Source organism: Aegilops tauschii, chromosome 3, assembly GCF_002575655.3.
Source record: "Aegilops tauschii subsp. strangulata cultivar AL8/78 chromosome 3, Aet v6.0, whole genome shotgun sequence".
Lineage (NCBI taxonomy): Eukaryota > Viridiplantae > Streptophyta > Magnoliopsida > Poales > Poaceae > Aegilops > Aegilops tauschii.
This window is the reverse complement of record NC_053037.3, coordinates 406,387,837-406,406,227: the sequence shown is the minus strand read 5'-3', so window position 1 is coordinate 406,406,227 and position 18,391 is coordinate 406,387,837.

Here is an 18,391-nt window from a genome sequence, read left to right as displayed (position 1 = left end):
AGGGTCACACCAATTTCTTTACTTTCAAAGTCTTCAGAAAGTCTTCAGAAATCCAAAGTCTTCAGTCGAAGATATTCATTTTTAGGGGTCGACTTTCTCTGTAAATATCAAACTCCTCATAGACTTATAGACATGTGTACACTCACAAACGCATCAGTCTCTTAACCTATAAGTCTTCAATACACCAAAACCACTAAGGAACACTAGATGCACTTACAGTTAGGAGTCCCGGATGAGATCCCAGATGTCACGAGGAGTTCCGGAATGGTCCGGAGGTGAAGATCTATATATTGGACGAAGGGTATTGGAGTCCGGAAGTGTTCCGGGGATACCAGGCTATGGCCAGCATGACCGAAAGGTGTTTCGAGGGCCCGACAAGTGTTGCAGGGCCTCATGGGCCAAGGGGAGGGGCAAACCATCCCACTAAGGGGCTGTGCGCCCCCACACCCTTTCCCATGTTGCTTGGGGAGGTGGGGCGCCTCCACCTGACTTGGGAGGCAAGCCTCCACCTGGCTTGGCTTGGGCGCAACTCTCCCTAGGGTTTTCCTAGGGAGATCCAATCTGCCCTAGCCGCCGCCCCCTAGGGGAAACCCTAGGGCGCCTACCCCTCTCCCCTTCCCCCTATATATAGTGAGGGGGTGGGAGGGTAGCCGTGACCCTTTCCCCTTGCGCAGCCCTCCCTCCTCCAACTCCTCCTCCTCCGTGGTGCTTAGCAAAGCTCTGCCGGAGAACCACGAGCTCCATCGCCACCACGCTGTCATGTTGCTGGATTTCTCCCTCAACTTCTCCTCTCCCCTTGCTGGATCAAGAAGGAGGAGACATCCCCGGGCTGTACGTGTGTTGAACGCGGAGGCGCCGTCTGTTTGGCTCTAGATCGGATCTTCCGCGATTTGAATGGTCGCGAGTACGACTCCATCAACTGCATTCTTGTAACGCTTCCGCTTAGCGATCTTCAAGGGTATGAAGATGCACTCCCTCTCTCGTTGCTAGCGTCTCCTAGATTGATCTTGGTGACACGTAGGAAAATTTTGAATTATTACTACGTTCCCCAACAAGTCTGTCCGGCCAGAGGGATCGAGCGTGTTGGGTAATGTGGTGCACCCCTGCAGGGAAGTTTATCTATTCGAATAGCCATGATCCTCGGTAAAAGGACGACCCGGAGTTGTACCTTGACCTTATGGCAACTAGAATCGGATACTTAATAAAACGCACCCATTCAAGTGCCAGATACAACCTGGTGATCGCTCTCTCACAAGACGACGAGGAGAGGATCGCCAGGTAGGATTATGCTATGCGATGATACTTGGTGAACTTACCATCTACTCTCTTCTACTGCTTCAAGATGGAGGCTGCCAGAAGCGTAGTCTTCGATAGGACTAGCTATCCCCCTCTTATTCTCGCATTCCATAGTTCAGTCCACAGATACTACCCATTTCATTGATACCAATGCATATGTAGTGGAGATCCTTGCTTGAGACTACTTTGGATGAGTACTCACGGTTGCTTTTCTCCCTCTTTTCCCCCTTTTTGTTCTTCTCGGTTATCGCAACCAGATGCTGGAGCCCAGGAGTCAGACGCCACCTTTGACGACTCCAACTACACCGGAGGTGCCTACTACTACATGTAGGCCGCCGCCGACGACCAGGAGTAGTTTACGAGGATCCCAGGTAGGAGGCCTTGCCTTTTCGATCATTGTTACTTTTGTGCTAGCCTTCTTAAGGCAGACTTGTTTAACTTATGTCTGTACTCAGATATTGTTGCTTCTGCTGACTCGGCTATGATCGAGCACTTCTTTTCGAGCCCTCAAGGCCCCTGGCTTGTAATATGATGCTTGTATGACTTATTTTATTTTTAGAGTTGTGTTGTGATATCTTCCCGTGAGTCCCTGATCTTGATCGTACACATTTGCGTGTATGATTAGTGTACGATTGAATCGGGGGCGTCACAAGTTGGTATCAGAGTCGACTGCCTGTAGGAATCCCCCTTCCACACTCCTTGGCCGAGGTCGAGTCTAGACATTGCAAAACTTTTACTAACGTTGATGTGTGTCTTACGGGCCCACGTCGCCATTGGGTGGTATTAGGATCTTTTACTCCTCGTCTATACTCTGGGACTCTGATCTCTCTTCTATTCGGGTTAAATGATTTTGATAACTCTAACTCTAGGTTCTCGTAATTACTTCCTATCGGAGAACCCCTCACTCCAGATGATTAATTGGTGCACCAGAAGACCCTGAAGATACTCCCCGCTGTTAACTCAAGAACTTGTGTTCATCACATTCCCCTTCCACCGTCAACCCTTATAGATAACTATGCAGTTGCCATTCTTACATTCATCCCCAGTTGGTCTTGTTATTATAAGATACCCCGAAATACTCGTCGTTGTTCCGAGAATCCTTTGTGCCTACTGCCTTGCAGTTCCTTGTCGCCTGAATACACCTACAAATTAATCCTCAAACTTACCGAGGATTTGTTTATCCCTAGTTGTTCAGGTGTTTCACAAAATTCTTCGAAGTACTATCCGATCTTTCGAGAATCCTCTGCAGCCTATGGCTGTTGAAATTCTTGTCTGCCCGAATTATGGTTAATTCCAAATGCCTAGCAATATTCATTGACGTTCTTTGCCTTTATCATCTTGGGTCCCTTGATTCAATATGTTGCGAATGTTCGCAATCCTTAATCAGATCCTAAAGTTCATCCTTTCGGCTCAGATGTCATTTTAAACATGAGCTAGTTCTTCACTAATAAAATTGCCATCGATTGTACCCCTAAGCCTATTCAACCTATCCATCCTTGATCAGAGTGTTTGCTTCTGGTCTCTTGATTTGGAAATCATAATTCCTTTGCACTTGATTGAATTAGTCAGTTGTTTCTATAATCTGATCTCTTTGCATTCTTTCTTCTTCTGGTTGAGTATCGATACTCACATCGGATTCTTTGCGGTCCGCCAGATCCTTTTCTGGATTATTATCCGACCGTTCCAGCATATTCGCAAACCTTGAGTTCTTCCCTGATACATAAGCCTTTTGTACGTTGTATCAACTGATTTTGTCAACCATGTTCTGCTTCCGAGCTTGAGTTATTTGCTACTGAAGTTTGTGGTATATGTTCCTGAGATGCCCCGATGGGTTGAACCTATGCCTTCCTTAATCTGTGGGAATCCGAGAGTTTTCACGAGTCATATTCTTCTAGTATTTTGCCAGATAAAATTTCAACACTACAACTTCATCAAACACAAGAAGTGAATGAAAGGTTATGCATTGGAGAAGTGGGAGTCGACCTTGGACTTTGTGTTCGTGCCCATGGAAACGATGTAGATCCTATCATGGAAGCCTCTTGTAATAATAACTATTTCCTTTATATAATATCATCTGGTACCTATGAATTGATCCTTTGCAATCGTGGTTCCGACCATATTTTCTCCTTGATTCCATTTCTCACACAAGTGAAAACACTTGTCTTCTGCAGATCAATATATCTCCGCAACCCCTAGGTCCATCTTCCTTCGAGTAATGCCCTCCAGTATCTTGAGAATACCAAGGAACTGTGTTGCTTCCTATGAGTCTTCATCTAGTATTGCTTCTCACCGATTTCAGATTTTCCCCGGGTTCTGAGTTATTTCACTCGAGAACACCGAATAGTGAATCGAGTCCGCACCCCGATTCAATAACTCTAAGTAATTTTCGTTGCTTATGAGTTTAATAATCCTTCAAGTCATCCCAAGTCTGATCGGCTATATCATTATTGTGCTAAATTTTAACTGTGCTACCTGGTCCTTCCCGGAGCACAATTTTTGACGATGAGCTAAGCTTATGTCGATCTTCATCATCATATCATTTCGCTTTGAACAGCAAGCTTGATTTGGAGTTTGTGTCGTACCCTTGGTTCCATTAACCTTTCGCTTCATCATTCCTTTGACTTGATGTCATCGCCGATCGACTACATCTTCCTGGAGCCTGTCGACAAAATTTGCCATGATCATCATCAACATTTTGACTCCTTCCAGGATATCAATCGAATTCATGATGGTAAGTGCCATCCTCATCCCTTGGTAATTTGAGTTACCATCGACAACATCTATACCTTCCTTTCATCATAAACATGTTCATGTTATGGATGCAACTTGCTATCCAGCTTGTATTATGTTCTACCTTGAAGTATTACTGTCTTTTATGCCTAGGATGTTGTAAGGATTGCTCCACCTCTTAAGAATTCTTGGTACAGTGATACTTCTCACCATCACCATTCTTTCTTGGTCCCTGTGTTGATTCTAACCGGGATACCAACAAGTGAACAGTGATGTTTGGATTCTGCCATTCTAGCAACCCTATTGCTTTGAAGTTAATGGTCGACCGTTCATTCTTAGACTATTGGTTATTGAATCACCATTATAACATTGGTCATGCTACCTAAGCCCATATTTCGGGTGCACTTTTCAACCAATGTTTAATGGTGTATGTTTTCCTCGAGCATACATCATTTTATCATTTGATCTGAGAAATGTTATCTCCTTGTTCACATAATTGTGGAAATCCATCTTTTTGGAAATCTCGAGGAATTGTCGCTGAGTCCATCAGTCACCCCCTCATCCTCTCCTTGGTTTAATGATGAACTCTTGTTTCAGAACTCGCTTCCATAGTTCATTTCCCGAGAATCTTACAATGTCATCTCGTCAATTTGTGTTGCACCTTTTCTTCTCAGGCATCCTGAGTCTGAGGTATCCTGTGTGGCACCCCGGCTCAGAGAAAACCGGAACGCCCCATATTCCAGCCCAGAGATCGAGGAGAAGTCTTCTGGAATACGGCACTACTTAGCATAGAACAAACCAGCTTACTATTATTACATGAATATGAATACAAGGTCTTCGATATTACCATGAATAACATCAGCACGGCGACACTACGCCATCCTCAGTTGCTCTATGCAAGCAGCAGAACAACTCGAAGCAGCGGAAAAACTTCTAGCAGCGGAACAATGACAACGGTGGTGAACTCCACTCCGCAGGGACTCTGGCTAGAATGCTTATCCTAGCTCGTGAACACAGGAACAACACCAAACAAGCAAGCAATCCAGGCATGACCTGCAAGCTGGCATGACACGCCAGGTCAGTACATTGAATGTACTTGCAAGCTCACAATTAACCAGAAGCATTCAAGACAAACAACAGCATGGCAATTACAGGTTAAGCAGGAATTATCATGAGATCATCATGGCATGAACAACATGAACATAATACTGCTAGAACAATATGAGCATAAAAATCTGACGATACTAGCATGCAACATGATGACACTATATGCACTATTTATTCTACTCGGGTTACTTCGTAACCCTCACATGCATCACTTACCAACCTCGGACATCATACGATTATCTCAGGATCAAATCAAGCTTGGTATAAACAATACCGTAGTAATCATTAAATGACCACAAGGAGCTTGATCTTTACCCATGATTCTCGCACAACATCACGAATATCCAACAACTCGGTATCCTCGATACCACAGTGATCATTCCGGCGATCACAACCATGACCAACACTTGGTCTCAAATGCTGATCTTTCCGGCGATCACAACCAACTTATCTCATCATCGAACCGGGGTTGTCATTAATCAAGTTATTATTAATACTGTTGACTCACGGTGGGACCGACTACGAACTGGGCCCTTATCCGCGGGCGCGGCTATCGATAGATTTAATATACACTCTGCAGAGGTTAGTACACTATACCCACACCACGGAGCCCATGGCTTCGCACTCCCATTCGGGTGGACCAACGGCGTTCCAACAAAACCGATCTACTGCCATGACACTCTCCCGGCCACTCTGACTCACTGCCCATTGGGCTAGTCCTGGGTGGCCCCATGTCTACCAAAGACACAACGACCACCGTCGTGGTCCGTCCCAAACAGGGACAAAAGCGCTTATCATCCAACTACGGGCACACAAGGTTATGTCTGCTTACCGGGCCAGGGTACTCACGTCCATGATGTTCCCTAGTTGGAGGCACCAGTGAGAGGCATGACAATAGACCCAGTTAGGACCCCCCATAAGGCAAGTGTGGTTGAACTGGTCAGCTCGATTTGGTGGCACCATGACTCAGCCAACAGTTGTTCAAGTTCACTTTAATCCGGTTAAACTTGAATGCAATATGCTGAGCCATGAAAAAATAACATGATGCAATTACAATGCATGAACATGATATCAACATAAGCACGGGGTGCAACATAACTATCCACCATATCCACAATGAATCATATCCAACTGAGCATAGTATAATGACGAGCATGAATATCACAAGTACAACACTACTCATAGAAACCTAGCATGACCACTAGCATCAACAATAAATATCATGCAAGACATATCAACAATGCTACCATGCAATCATTTAACCAACTGGATGCAAAAGGGACATGCATAACGACGGCGCTCGGGATAGACGATAGTCATGCACCGAAGGCCATCACCAACATCAACATGTACTACTAGCAAGCATAAGCATATGAAAGGAATACTAGCAACTATCAGGGCATGATAACCAGGTGCATAACAACATAGCAAACATGTAAATACTAACCCAGAACCATTACCGAAACGACGATAACCATATTTTAAACAAGCAATCATTTAATAAATATTCAAGTTGAAAACCATGGCTACTGCATGACTATCATGCAAGTGGGTATAGTGGCTTGCCTGGGGGTGAAGAAATCACCGGGAAGAAGTGAGGAATGATCGCGGAAGGAATCACCGGAAATAGTTCTCCCTCGGAACGACTGTTTGTGGCCAAGGGCAAAAAGGGCATTTTCAGAATGTTAACACATGGAGAAAGTGTGACCAACAGAATGGGCTAGACGAGACGAAGAAATGGGCTTTGGAATCACCTCATTTGGAGTTACGAGTAAAAAGTTCTGAGTTGAGGAAGTTCATGGACTAATCAACAAAAATATCATCACAAACAAGCCCCTGAGTAGATAAGGCAGAAGCAGATTTCGGAAAATACGCTTTCCAGAGAGGAAAGCGCATTTGCGGCCGAAGAACAAAAGAAATACGCTTACCCAAAGAGGAAGCACACTTCCAGCAATACGCTTTCTGCAGATGAAAACGCACACGCCCGAATACGTCTCCACTTGCCACATCAGCTTCAGCGGGGTTAACCCCCCGGGTCACTGACTGGTGGGGCCGTGGGGTCCATGCGCTCGGTCAACTCCCTCCTCCCACTCCTCCTGTTCTTCCCCCCGACGCGGGCGCAGAACAGAGGCGAGGCCGGCCGCCCCGACGACGACCACCGGCGGCTCCGGCCACCTCTCGCGGCGTTCTGCCCACCGGCGTGCTCAGGGAGGAGCGGCGCATCCATCCAGAGGGTTGGACAGTGCCGGGGAGGAGCAAGATGGAGGGGAGGGGTGGCGCCATGAGGAGGGCAGAGAGCTTCGGGCGGCGGCAGTTCTTGGCGGGGACTAGGCAGCACGGCCACGCCGGCGGCAAGAGGAGTGGATGGTGAGGTGCGCCGGGCTCCGGTGGGTCTTCTGGTGGTGGAATGAGGAGGGGAGGGGCTCGGCATGCCGCGAATTTAGCCGGGCTCCGGCGAGAGGAACTGCGGCCATGGGGTCGAGGAGAGGCTCTGGAGCTCGGGCTAGAGGTGGGGAGGGCCTAGAGGAGTGCGGTGGAGGCGATGGTGTGCTCGGAGTGGCTCGGGGTGGCCTTTATATAGGTGCGGGGAGGAGGGGAGGCCGAGGATGCGTGGCCATGGCTCGGGTGCCGCCGCTCGCGTCCGGCCACACTCTGGCGACGGCCAACGATCACGGGAGGGCGCGGGAAGGCGACGAGGGCGAGAGCGGACGAGCTACAGAGGCGCACAGGGCAAGAGGGGCCGAGGGCGCAGAGGAGAAGGATCTGAACGCCATTAATGCCCTGTCGGCTACAGCTTGCTCGTGGGCGAGCGGCGACGAGAACCGACGGAGAAGCGGACGGAGGGGGAAATGGCTCGAGGAGGACGGCGACGACGCGGGGAACACGGTAGACAGGCCCGTGCTCGCTGAGACGCCGAGCAGAGAAGGGGCCCGAGCAAGAAGACGTTCTGGGCGCGGTCAGGGTGTGCCAAAGTGGTGGTCACCGCGCGCACTGGTGCACACAGTGCCACACTGTCACCCAAATGGTGTCTGGGGTTTAGTCCTTCCTGGGTAGGTTGCAACTGAGGTGGTAGCTCGATTAAAGACGCTGTGGTTAAATGGTAAGTGAGCTCTGAAGTTTACTGCAGTAAACTTGATCATGAAACAGTGATCTACTGAGGTGAGATTAGAGGCAAATGAGTTGTCTGGGGTGATTATATTAGGAAGAACTACCATCTGGGGAGTTTGGCAGGAAATGGACCAATATTTAATGCACTTGCTTTGCAACTTCATAATCGGGTCCAGAAACTTGATCAGGAAGGTGCACTCACATGGAGTGTCAAATTGAGCTCAAATTGGGCAAGGCAGAGTCATTTGGTCCTATGAAGATGCTCAAAAAGTCTCATACCAATTGGCCAAGCCAAACTGGTACTTGCTTCACAAATATCTCCTCTGGACAGAAACTTGCAAAAATTCTAGAGGAATAATGGCTTGATGAAACATGCCCAAAATGGGTGGAGGTAAGTTATATGGATAATAGAAGGCCTATAAAAATTGGCAGCCATAATGGAGCAAGATAAAATATACTTGCTTCACAAACTGAAATTTTGGACAAAATCAAAGAATTGAAGATGAGCTCACATGGGGGCATGAAATGAGCTCTACTTTGGTGGAGGGCTATTATATGATGATATTAGGGATCATGCAAAATGACAACTCATTTGGATATGCCTAGCTTGCACCTCCTTCACAAAGCTTCTTTCTGGATAGAAACTTTGGAAAATCATAATTAACAAATTACTAGGCAAATGAGGTTGCATTTTGGCATACGGCAATGCTATGGACAGGAAAAGGTGTCCAAGGAGTTTGAGGTCAATTGGGAAAAGGAAAATAGCACTTGCTTCACAATGTGCCATTAAGGGCAGAATAGGAAATGAATTATTTGAGCATGATGATAAACATGACAAATGAAATATTTTGTCATATTTGAGAAAGATATGACCCAAAAAAATTATGAGAATTGTTTGGGAATTTTAGGAGTGATGGAAATAAAGGTTGCTTCACAACCTAGGGCAATTTGAGTGATTCCTTTAATAGAAAAGGAATATTCCCAATAAAAAGAATATCGGGATTTGGGCTAGGATGAAAATAGCAGGGTCTAGGGAAGGATTTGGGTATGACAAGCCACTCTAGAAGCAAAGAAGAGTTCATCTTCTTCATTTTCCAGACCACATAGCCACGGAAAAAGGAAATCTCGGGCAAAAACCTCAGAAAAACAAAAGAAAAAGAAAGGGCCAAAAATCAGGCTGTCACATCCTGACACCAATCGGATCTGAATCTCGGTCAGATATGATGGTTGGGACATATTTCCAAGCATTATAACATCGGTCTTTAGATGATCCAGTAAGGTGATGTTATCTAACACACATGGCCGGAGGACCAATGGTTATAGTTTCCTTTTTAGCAAGGTTAATTCTTCCCTAAGGAAATTGTAAGACTTATTCTATGAGTTGTTCCTGATGAATCCTTTGTGTATCCAAAGTCTAGCATTTGCTTGAAGACCATGTCAATGCTATCTCGAAGCATGTCCGTGGTACTCCGATTTTCAATAAAAACATTGGAAGCACAATGCTAAATTTTCCTTATCAATTATCCAAACACCGTTGTATGGGTAATGTCATGAAATTCCTCTCCCCTTACGTAATGGTTTTATACTTTCTATCCTGTCATGGATATCATGCTCTGCTTGTCCTTGGGAAGGATATACCCCTGAAATATGTGTTTAAACACATTTTCCTTTCCATTGTTCTGTTTAATCAGATAATCAAATTTTCCTTTCCATTGTCTTGTTTAACCTTTCTCGTGGTTTATATGATCTAAGCAGTAATGATTCGCTGCTTGTGTACAACCTTGTCAGTAAGACCCTGTTACTATTGTTGATGACATTCCGGTAGCCACCGATGGACGAGAACTTTGCCTATTGGTCTGCCTCGTTTAACGAGCAGGAAAATATTTATCTTCGTCCCTCGCCCTTGGTACCGACATTGTTGCCGACATAACTGACAGGCTACCCTCTGACATGACTTGCTATCATGACCATGCAAGATGTCATCCCTCCTCCTACTTTTAACCCACATGATGGGCCCATAACCCACAGTTCCACAGGATCGAAACCTGACTCTCCTATACACCCCATGTTTCCAAAGTTATTCATCATGCTTGGCTTCGTATGTAATTCACGAGCGTCCTTCCGTGTGATCATCAATTCTAGTATTAAACACAATACTTATTCCCGTTCCTTTGAACCCCTTTCACACTCTGTTTCAGGCAACGAACGATTGTCTATCCACTTGAAACTTCTTATGGTACCTTCTTACTTGGCTCTCGATATGTTTCATTCGTTCCACTCGAGAGATACTCATGTGTTCATTCCTGGGATAACCCCAAATGATTTCCCCTTATACCATTCTATCGTTGTAGAGCAGCCCCTTACCTATTCGTAAGTACGACCGAATTTTTGAAGAAAGGAGGACGACTTCATCCTAATGACCTGCAGAAGAGGAATGAAGGCATCAACTTAATGGATCGACCTCTTCAAAAAGAGTAACCAAGACCGAGAAGACCCGTTAGAATTTTGTAACCAAATCCCTTCCCCTTACTCCACCTCTTAAAATCTCGGGACGAGATTTCTTGTAGTGGAGGAGAATTGTGACGCCCGGATAATTAAGCTACAGTAATTCTCTGCTAACGATGCCACGTCACTTCGATTATTGTTGCTAATCTCGCATTAGTTCAAAACCGATTCAAATTCAAATCCAAAAATCAAGCAAACAATAAAAGTTTTTGAATTGAAACTAAAATGTTCGGAGTGAACCAAATAATGCATAGGTAATTATGGTGGAGAAACCTCAACATTATAAGATATTTAAATACTATTAGATGAATAAAACAGTAGAGAAAACCATTATCTAAATACTTCTAAATATTAAATAATTACGAAACAATTTTAGTTTGGGTAGCAAGTTAGTGTGGCTGTGGCATATTTGGTAACATCAAATTAGGTGCCATTTTGGTATTTTGCTAAAACAAATATAAAAGGAAAATTAAAGAAAATAGAAAATTAAATTAAATAAAAAGTAAAAAAACAAAAGAAAAGAAAAGAGAGCCCCTTTCCCCACTGGGCCTCGGCCCAACTGGCCGAAACCAGTCAGGCCGGCCCACTCGATGCCCCTGCAGAACCCCCGCGCCCCACTAACCCTAGCTCGATCCACCACCACACCCCGCACTCTCCCACAATCCCCTCTCTCCCTCAGTCGCTCCTCTCCCCCTCTCCCGATCCGATCTGGATCGGGATCGAACCCTCCTACGCCCAAGGCCGCTGCCCCTGGCGCCGCCCCGACGGCAGCGCCCCGCCCCTCGGTGCTGCCCGACGCCACTTACCGTTGCCCGTCGTCGCCTCCCCGCCGTTGTGCGCCATCGTCGTCGCCGGATCGCCGGCGCCACCTCGCCCCGAAGTCACCCTGCCTCCCCGACGCTGCGTCGCCGGACCGCCCGTCTTCATCCTCCTCCACGACCGGCCTCCTCACGCCTTGCCGCCCCGCTTCCCTTCAACGCTGGTGAGACCACCGGCCTCCTACTCCCCCTGCACTCCGTCGTCGATCTGACCACCGCACTGGCGCACGCCCCTGACCACCGCCCCATACGCCCGCCAATCGTGCTCACCGCGGCCTCGCCCCGCCCTGCATGCCATCGCGGGCGCCCGAAGCCGCCCCGGGCCGCACCCGCCGTGTTGCTCCTCCCCGGAGCGCTCGCACCTGTCGTGGCCCGCACCGCCGCAGCCTCCCCTGCCGCCTCCACCGTCTGCCCGCGTCGTTGCCGCTCGCCTCGCGCTCCACCCCGCAACCGATGCCCTGCCGCTGCACCGCATTCGCCGCCGAGCCTGCTGTGCCAATGCTGGCCGCTCGTCGCGTCCGACCCCGCCCCTGACCTCGCTCGCTATCACTCACCACCTGCTGGTGCTGCTGTTGTTGCAGCAGCAACTGCTACTGGCCGGCTCCGGCCGCCCTCTGCCCTACTCCGCCTACCCCGCTGCCGGCCTCGACCATGGCCTCGCCGGGGCCAGGTCCGGCCACCGCGCCCTGCCCCTTCCCTGTGCGCGTTCGTGCACAGGAGGGAGGTGGCCTGAGCCACTTACAGGTGGGGCCCTCCCCCTGTAAATCAGATAAAAAGAAAAGAGTGGAGAAAAACGAAATGGAAAATAAAAGAAAATAGTAAAGTGAATTAATTAATTAATTAATTAATTAGTAATATAATTAGTTTAATTAATTAACCTTGCTTAATTTGACCTAATTAACTAGGTTAGGTGTTTAAGCCTTTTTAATTAAACTATGACTATGACAGTGGGTCCTGCATGTCGGTTTGACCAGTCAAACACCATGTTGACTGCTAACATCCTCCTGAAGTCATGCTGATGCAGTAAACCTATTTTTGAAATGAACTAAATCTGTTAATTACAAAAATGTAATAAAACTTTGAAAATTAATATAAAATAAAGCGTACTTCGGGTGAAAATACTTTGTACATGAAAGTTCCTCAGAACGACGAGACGAATCCGAATACGTAGCCCGTTCGTCCACCACACATCCCTAGCATAGCGAACACACAACTTTCCCCCTCCGGTTCATTTGTCCGAAAACGCGAAACACCGGGGATACTTTCCCGGATGTTCCCCCCTTCGCCGGTATCACCTCCTACCGTGTTAGGGCACACCTAGCACTGTTACATGTCATGTCATGCATCGTTATGCATTTGTTTGCATTGTATTCATTGTTTCTTCCCCCTCTTTTCTCCGGTAGACTACGAGACTGACGCCGCTGCTACTGCTGCCCCGATCGACTACGTTGTTGATGACCCCTCCTTGCCAGAGCAACCAGGCAAACCCTCCCCCTTGATCACCAGATATCGCCTATTCCTTCTCTCTACTGCTTGCATTAGAATAGTGTAGCATGTTACTGCTTTCGGTTAATCCTATTCTGCTGCATAGCCTGTCATTGTTGCTACAGTTGTTACCCTTACCTGCAATCCTAAATGCTTAGTATAGGATGCAAGTATCCCATTAGTGGCCTTACATTCTTGTCCGTCTGCCATCCTATACTACCGGGCCGAGATCACTCGGGAGGTGATCACGGGTATATCCTTACTTACATATTATATGATACATGTGTTGACTAAAGTCGGGTCGGCTCGTAGAGTACCCGCAAGTAATTCCGATGTGGGGGCTGAAAGGACATGTGGCTCCATCCCCGTAGAGGTGGGCCTGGGTTCCCGACGGCCCCCGACTTTGTGGCGGAGCGACAGGGCAGGTTGAGACCACCTAGGTGAGAGGTGGGCCTGGCCCTGGTCGGCGTTCGCGGTTACTTCAAAATAACACGCTTAACAAGATCTTGGTATTTGATCTGAGTCTGGCCCCTGGCCTATACGCACTAACCAACTACGTGGGAACAGTTATGGGCACTTGACGTCGTGGTATCAGCCGAAGCCTTCTTGACGTCAGCGACTGAGCGGCGCATGCCCGATTGGACCGTAAGCCTGCGCTTGTATTAAGGGGGCTAGGTCTGCTTCCGGCCGCCCACGCAACGTCCAGGCGTGCAATGGGCGATGGGCCTAGACCCCTGCGCGCTTAGGATCTAGACCGGCGTGTTGACCTCTCTGTTGTGCCTAGGTAGGGCTGCGACGTGTTGATCTTCTGAGGCCGGGCATGACCAAGGAAAGTGTGTCCGGCCAGAGGGATCGAGCGTGTTGGGTAATGTGGTGCACCCCTACAGGGAAGTTTATCTATTCGAATAGCCGTGATCCTCGGTAAAAGGACGACCCGAAGTTGTACCTTGACCTTATGACAACTAGAACTGGATACTTAATAAAACACACCTTCTAAAGTGCCAGATACAACCCGGTGATCGCTCTCTCATAGGACGACGAGGAGAGGATCGCCGGGTAGGATTATGCTATGCGTTGATACTTGGTGAACTTACCATCTACTCTCTTCTACTGCTTCAAGATGGAGGCTGCTAGAAGTGTAGTCTTCGATAGGACTAGCTATCCCCCTCTTATTTTCGCATTTCGCAGTTCAGTCCAAAGATACTACCCATTTCATGGATACCAATGTATATGTAGTGTAGATCATTGCTTGCGAGTACTTTGGATGAGTACTCACGGTTTCCTTTCTCCCTCTTTTTCCCCTTTCCGTTCTTCTCGGTTGTCGCAACCAGATGCTGGAGCCCAGGAGTCAGACGCCACCTTCGACGACTCCTACTACACCGGAGGTGCCTACTACTACGTGCAGGCCGCCGCCGACGACCAGGAGTAGTTTACGAGGATCCTAGGCAGGAGGCATTGCCTTTTCAATCGTTGTTACTTTTGTGCTAGCCTTCTTAAGGTAGACTTTTTTAACTTATGTCTGTACTCAGATATTGTTGCTTCCGCTGACTCGTATATGACCGAGCACTTCTATTCGAGCCCTCGAGGCCCCTGGCTTGTAATATGATGCTTGTATGACTTACTTTATTTTTAGAGTTGTGTTGTGATATCTTCCCGTGAGTCCCTCATCTTGATCGTACACGTTTGCATGTATGATTAGTGTACGATTGAATCAGGAGCGTCACAGACGGCTCCAACGTCCATGAAGATCACCACTCCTTTCTTCACTAGACGCGGCGGCTGCCCCGGGAGACGCACATGAAGGTGCGGGTCCCCCCCGAGGATGAAATCTCGCCGGTGCCGGAGGACGACGAACGCATTGTCTTCCGGTCCCATTTCCTTCGCAGCTTCGGCCTTCCGGCGAACGGCTTCTTCCGCTCCTTCCTCACCTTCTATCGAGTCCAGCCGCACCACCTCACGGCAAACACGGTGGTGCTACTGGCCGCCTTCGTCACCCTCTGCGAAGGCTACCTCGGTACTCTCCCCACCCTCGAGCTCTGGGGAGAGTGCTTCTACCTCAAGCTTGGCACCGCTGCCAAGGGCCAGGTGGCTCAATGCGGAGCCTGCATGGTGGTGCGACGTTCGGGTGCCGAGAATCGATTCCCGCCCATCTCCCTGCTGCAGTCGGCCAAACTGTGGCAGAAGTCCTACTTCTATGCCAAGAACATCCATCTGACGATGGACTACATCAACTTGCTGGCTTATGTAGCCGGACCGCCTGTTGAGCCGCGCACCAACTGGACATTCCGGCCAAGGAGCCTATCGGCCGCCTCCTCCGCCGCTCTTGTCTGACTTCAGGTGATGATAGAATCGGAGGGCCTCAAGGGCTCGGATCTGCTGGCCGCCTACGTGACGCGCCGGGTGCTCCCCCTCCAAGCCCGGCCCCACATCATCAGCCGCATGAGCGGGCACCAGGAACCGTGCCGGATGTGCATGTGGGAGCTGCCGGACATGGAGGTGGCCCGGCTGGTAAACTACTTCTCGAACTACAAGCTCTCGGAGAAGGAGTGGCAGTTCGGCAAGCGGCCATACGATCATGAACACCCGCCGCCTGTGGTGGGTCCTTAATTCTTTTTTCTCTTCATTCGTCTGGATTCTTCTTTGCCGCCTGAACAGTCGACCATGGTGCAGATCTTCTCGACCCAGTCGGCTGCCGACGCTCTGGAGCCAGGTCATCAGTACCTGCCGGAACTGTCGAGGAGCAAAGTGGACGACCCTGACTTGGGGGCGGCCGCCATGGAAGAGGACGACGCCATGAGTGGCAGTGGTGGAGCAGGCGGCTCCTCAGGAGGTAGCCTTGAGGACTGGCCGGATGAGGAGGAGGAGGAGAACGAGCCGCGTCGCGCTCACGGCGCCGACAAGGAGGGCGCGAGCTCTTCAGCCACGCCGACTACACCAGGCAGCACGCCGAAGCGCCGAGCCGAGGCCGGGTTGTTCAGCAGTCGGCCCAAGAAGGCTAAGAACACGGCCGCCTCGACTAGGTGGCAGGAGGCCGCCTCGAAGGCGGCCCAATTCCAGAAGGCCCCGAAGCAGCGCCCTACGGTGTCTTCGTAAGTACATTGATCTTTTCCGTTGTTGCTCCGCGTTTGCCCTTCTTGTTTTCTCGCAAACTCTTTCTTATTTCTTCTTGTTTGGCTCACGTAGGGCCCCGCTCTCTCTTGAGCGGGCCCCGTCCGCCTCAGTGGTTGGGGCAGCAGATGGCCCCGCGGAACCCCGCTGCATGGACCCGCTCGCCGACCTCCAGGAGGCAACGAAGAGGAACGCGCGGGAGGCGCGCGAGGAGCGGGAGAAGGCGAAGGCGGCCAAGGCGGCACAGGCAGAGGCCGACGCGGTGGCCAAGGCCCAGGCCGACTCGACGGCCAAGGAGCAAGCGGACGCGGCCACCAAGGCTCAGGCAGAAGAGGCGGCGTGCGGCCGGACTGCAGAGCTCGTCATCCCGCTGCGCGCGGTGCCACTGGCGCTGGAGGGCCAGACGCCGACTGGAGGAGTTGGCGGCGACAAGCTGGCCCTGGAGAGGGAAAGCTGAGGCCCCATCATCTTGGAGGCGGAGGTGGCTCCCCACGTGCTGACTGTTGACGCGCAGAGCAGGCGGCCCGAAGCGCCACTGGTGCCGCCATCTGGCGGCGAGCTGGTGGTGGGTCCGAGCCCCATGGTCCGGACTCCGGGGCGCCATCGTGCGGCGAAGGCGGCCTCAGCGCCATGGCCGCTGGTAATCGGGGCTGCTAGCTCATCGGCCCCTGAAGCCGAGGCTACCAGCGCAGCCTCGCCGGAGTGGACACCTGGGGGAGGGACGAGTGTGCTGATGACAGCTGCGCAGGACGTCCAGGCCCGGTTCCAGGCTCAAGGCACCGCCCTCCAACAGTACACGCAGGCGTTCTTGGCGACGCGGACGGCCGTCCAGGTATGCTTCTTGTGCTTTGATTTTTATTCTTGTAATCTTCCGTGGGGCGCGCCAGCGCACCCACTGGGTGTAGCCCCCGAGTTCCGGGCCGGCTACTGAGCAGGCGGCTTGGAACTTCAAGGTAAATTCTGAGTGCTAACTTGTTTTTTCTTATGTTGTCTCTGTTGCAAGATTACCACAACATTCGTGCGGCCGCCTTCAACTCCCATGTCCAGGAGCGGGCCAAGCGGACCACTGACTTGACCGAGAGCCGGAGTAAGCACTCCGTTTTTCTCTCTAGCAGGGGCGCGTCAGCGCACCCGCTGGGTGTAGCCCCCGAGATTCGGTCCGACTGCTGAGCAGTCGGGCCGGATCTCCCGACAGCCACTTGTCTTTTTGTGTTGATTGTTGATGTCTTTTCCTTCTTCACAGGGGCAGCCGCTGAAGTGCAGCAGCGCTTGGGGGATGTCCAAGCCGAGCTACGCACCAAGGAGAAGGAGCGCAGTAAGGTGGCTCAGGAGGTGGACCGCCTGACCAAGGAGTTGGCAAACCAGGCAGAGTGACACAAGGCAGAGCTCCAAAAGCTGAAGGAGGTGGAAGACTCCCTCACGACCGAGTTCGAGACTCAACGCTCGAACTGGGCCGAGAAGGAGAAAATCCTCTCCGACGGCTACAGCGAGATCGAGGAGATGATCGATGGTAAGTCCCCTTTTTCCGTTGAACGGCCGCCGACTACAGCAGGAGTCGGCTTCCGGCTTCTTATCCTTGATTTTCTTCTTCGCAGAGTTCTTCCCTGGTTACACCGTCGCCGTGAGCCAGGCCATCAAGGCACGGCGCGAGCGGCACTGGAGGGTTGGGGTGGAGATTCCGCCCAATGTGCCTCGGAATCTCAACGAGTAGCTCCTAGCCGTCAGGATGCGCCTGCAGCCGGACCACCGCGTGCTCCGCCGCCTTCAGCGTGCCGAGGCCCATGTGCTGGCCTCCCTCTGGCCGAGTACCCAAGTACCGCGCACCCCCAGTCGGACTACCGAGTGGCTGGAGGTAGCAGTCGGCCACCTCGAGGCTTGGAAGGGTTCCGCAGCTCGGGCGGGTGCTCGAACGGCCTTGGAGTTCGCCAAGGCGTGGTATCCGAGCCTGAGGTTGTCCCAGCTGGCCACCATCCGGGCTGAGGCCGGGCTGGAGCTGGCTGCGGTGGATCTGATCTTGCCCAACACGAGGCGGCGTTGCCGAGTACGCCAACACCAACGTCTTCATCCCTGAGCTGGACGAGCGGGGCGCCGAGGTGCCGCCTGACTAGTTTGGGTTGAACCCAGACGAGGGGGAAGACTCGATGGAGGAGATTGCCTCCAGCGACGAGGGCAAAGACGAAGTAGGCGAGGATGGTGAAGATGACGCACCGGAGGACGGAGCGGACGGCCTGCCT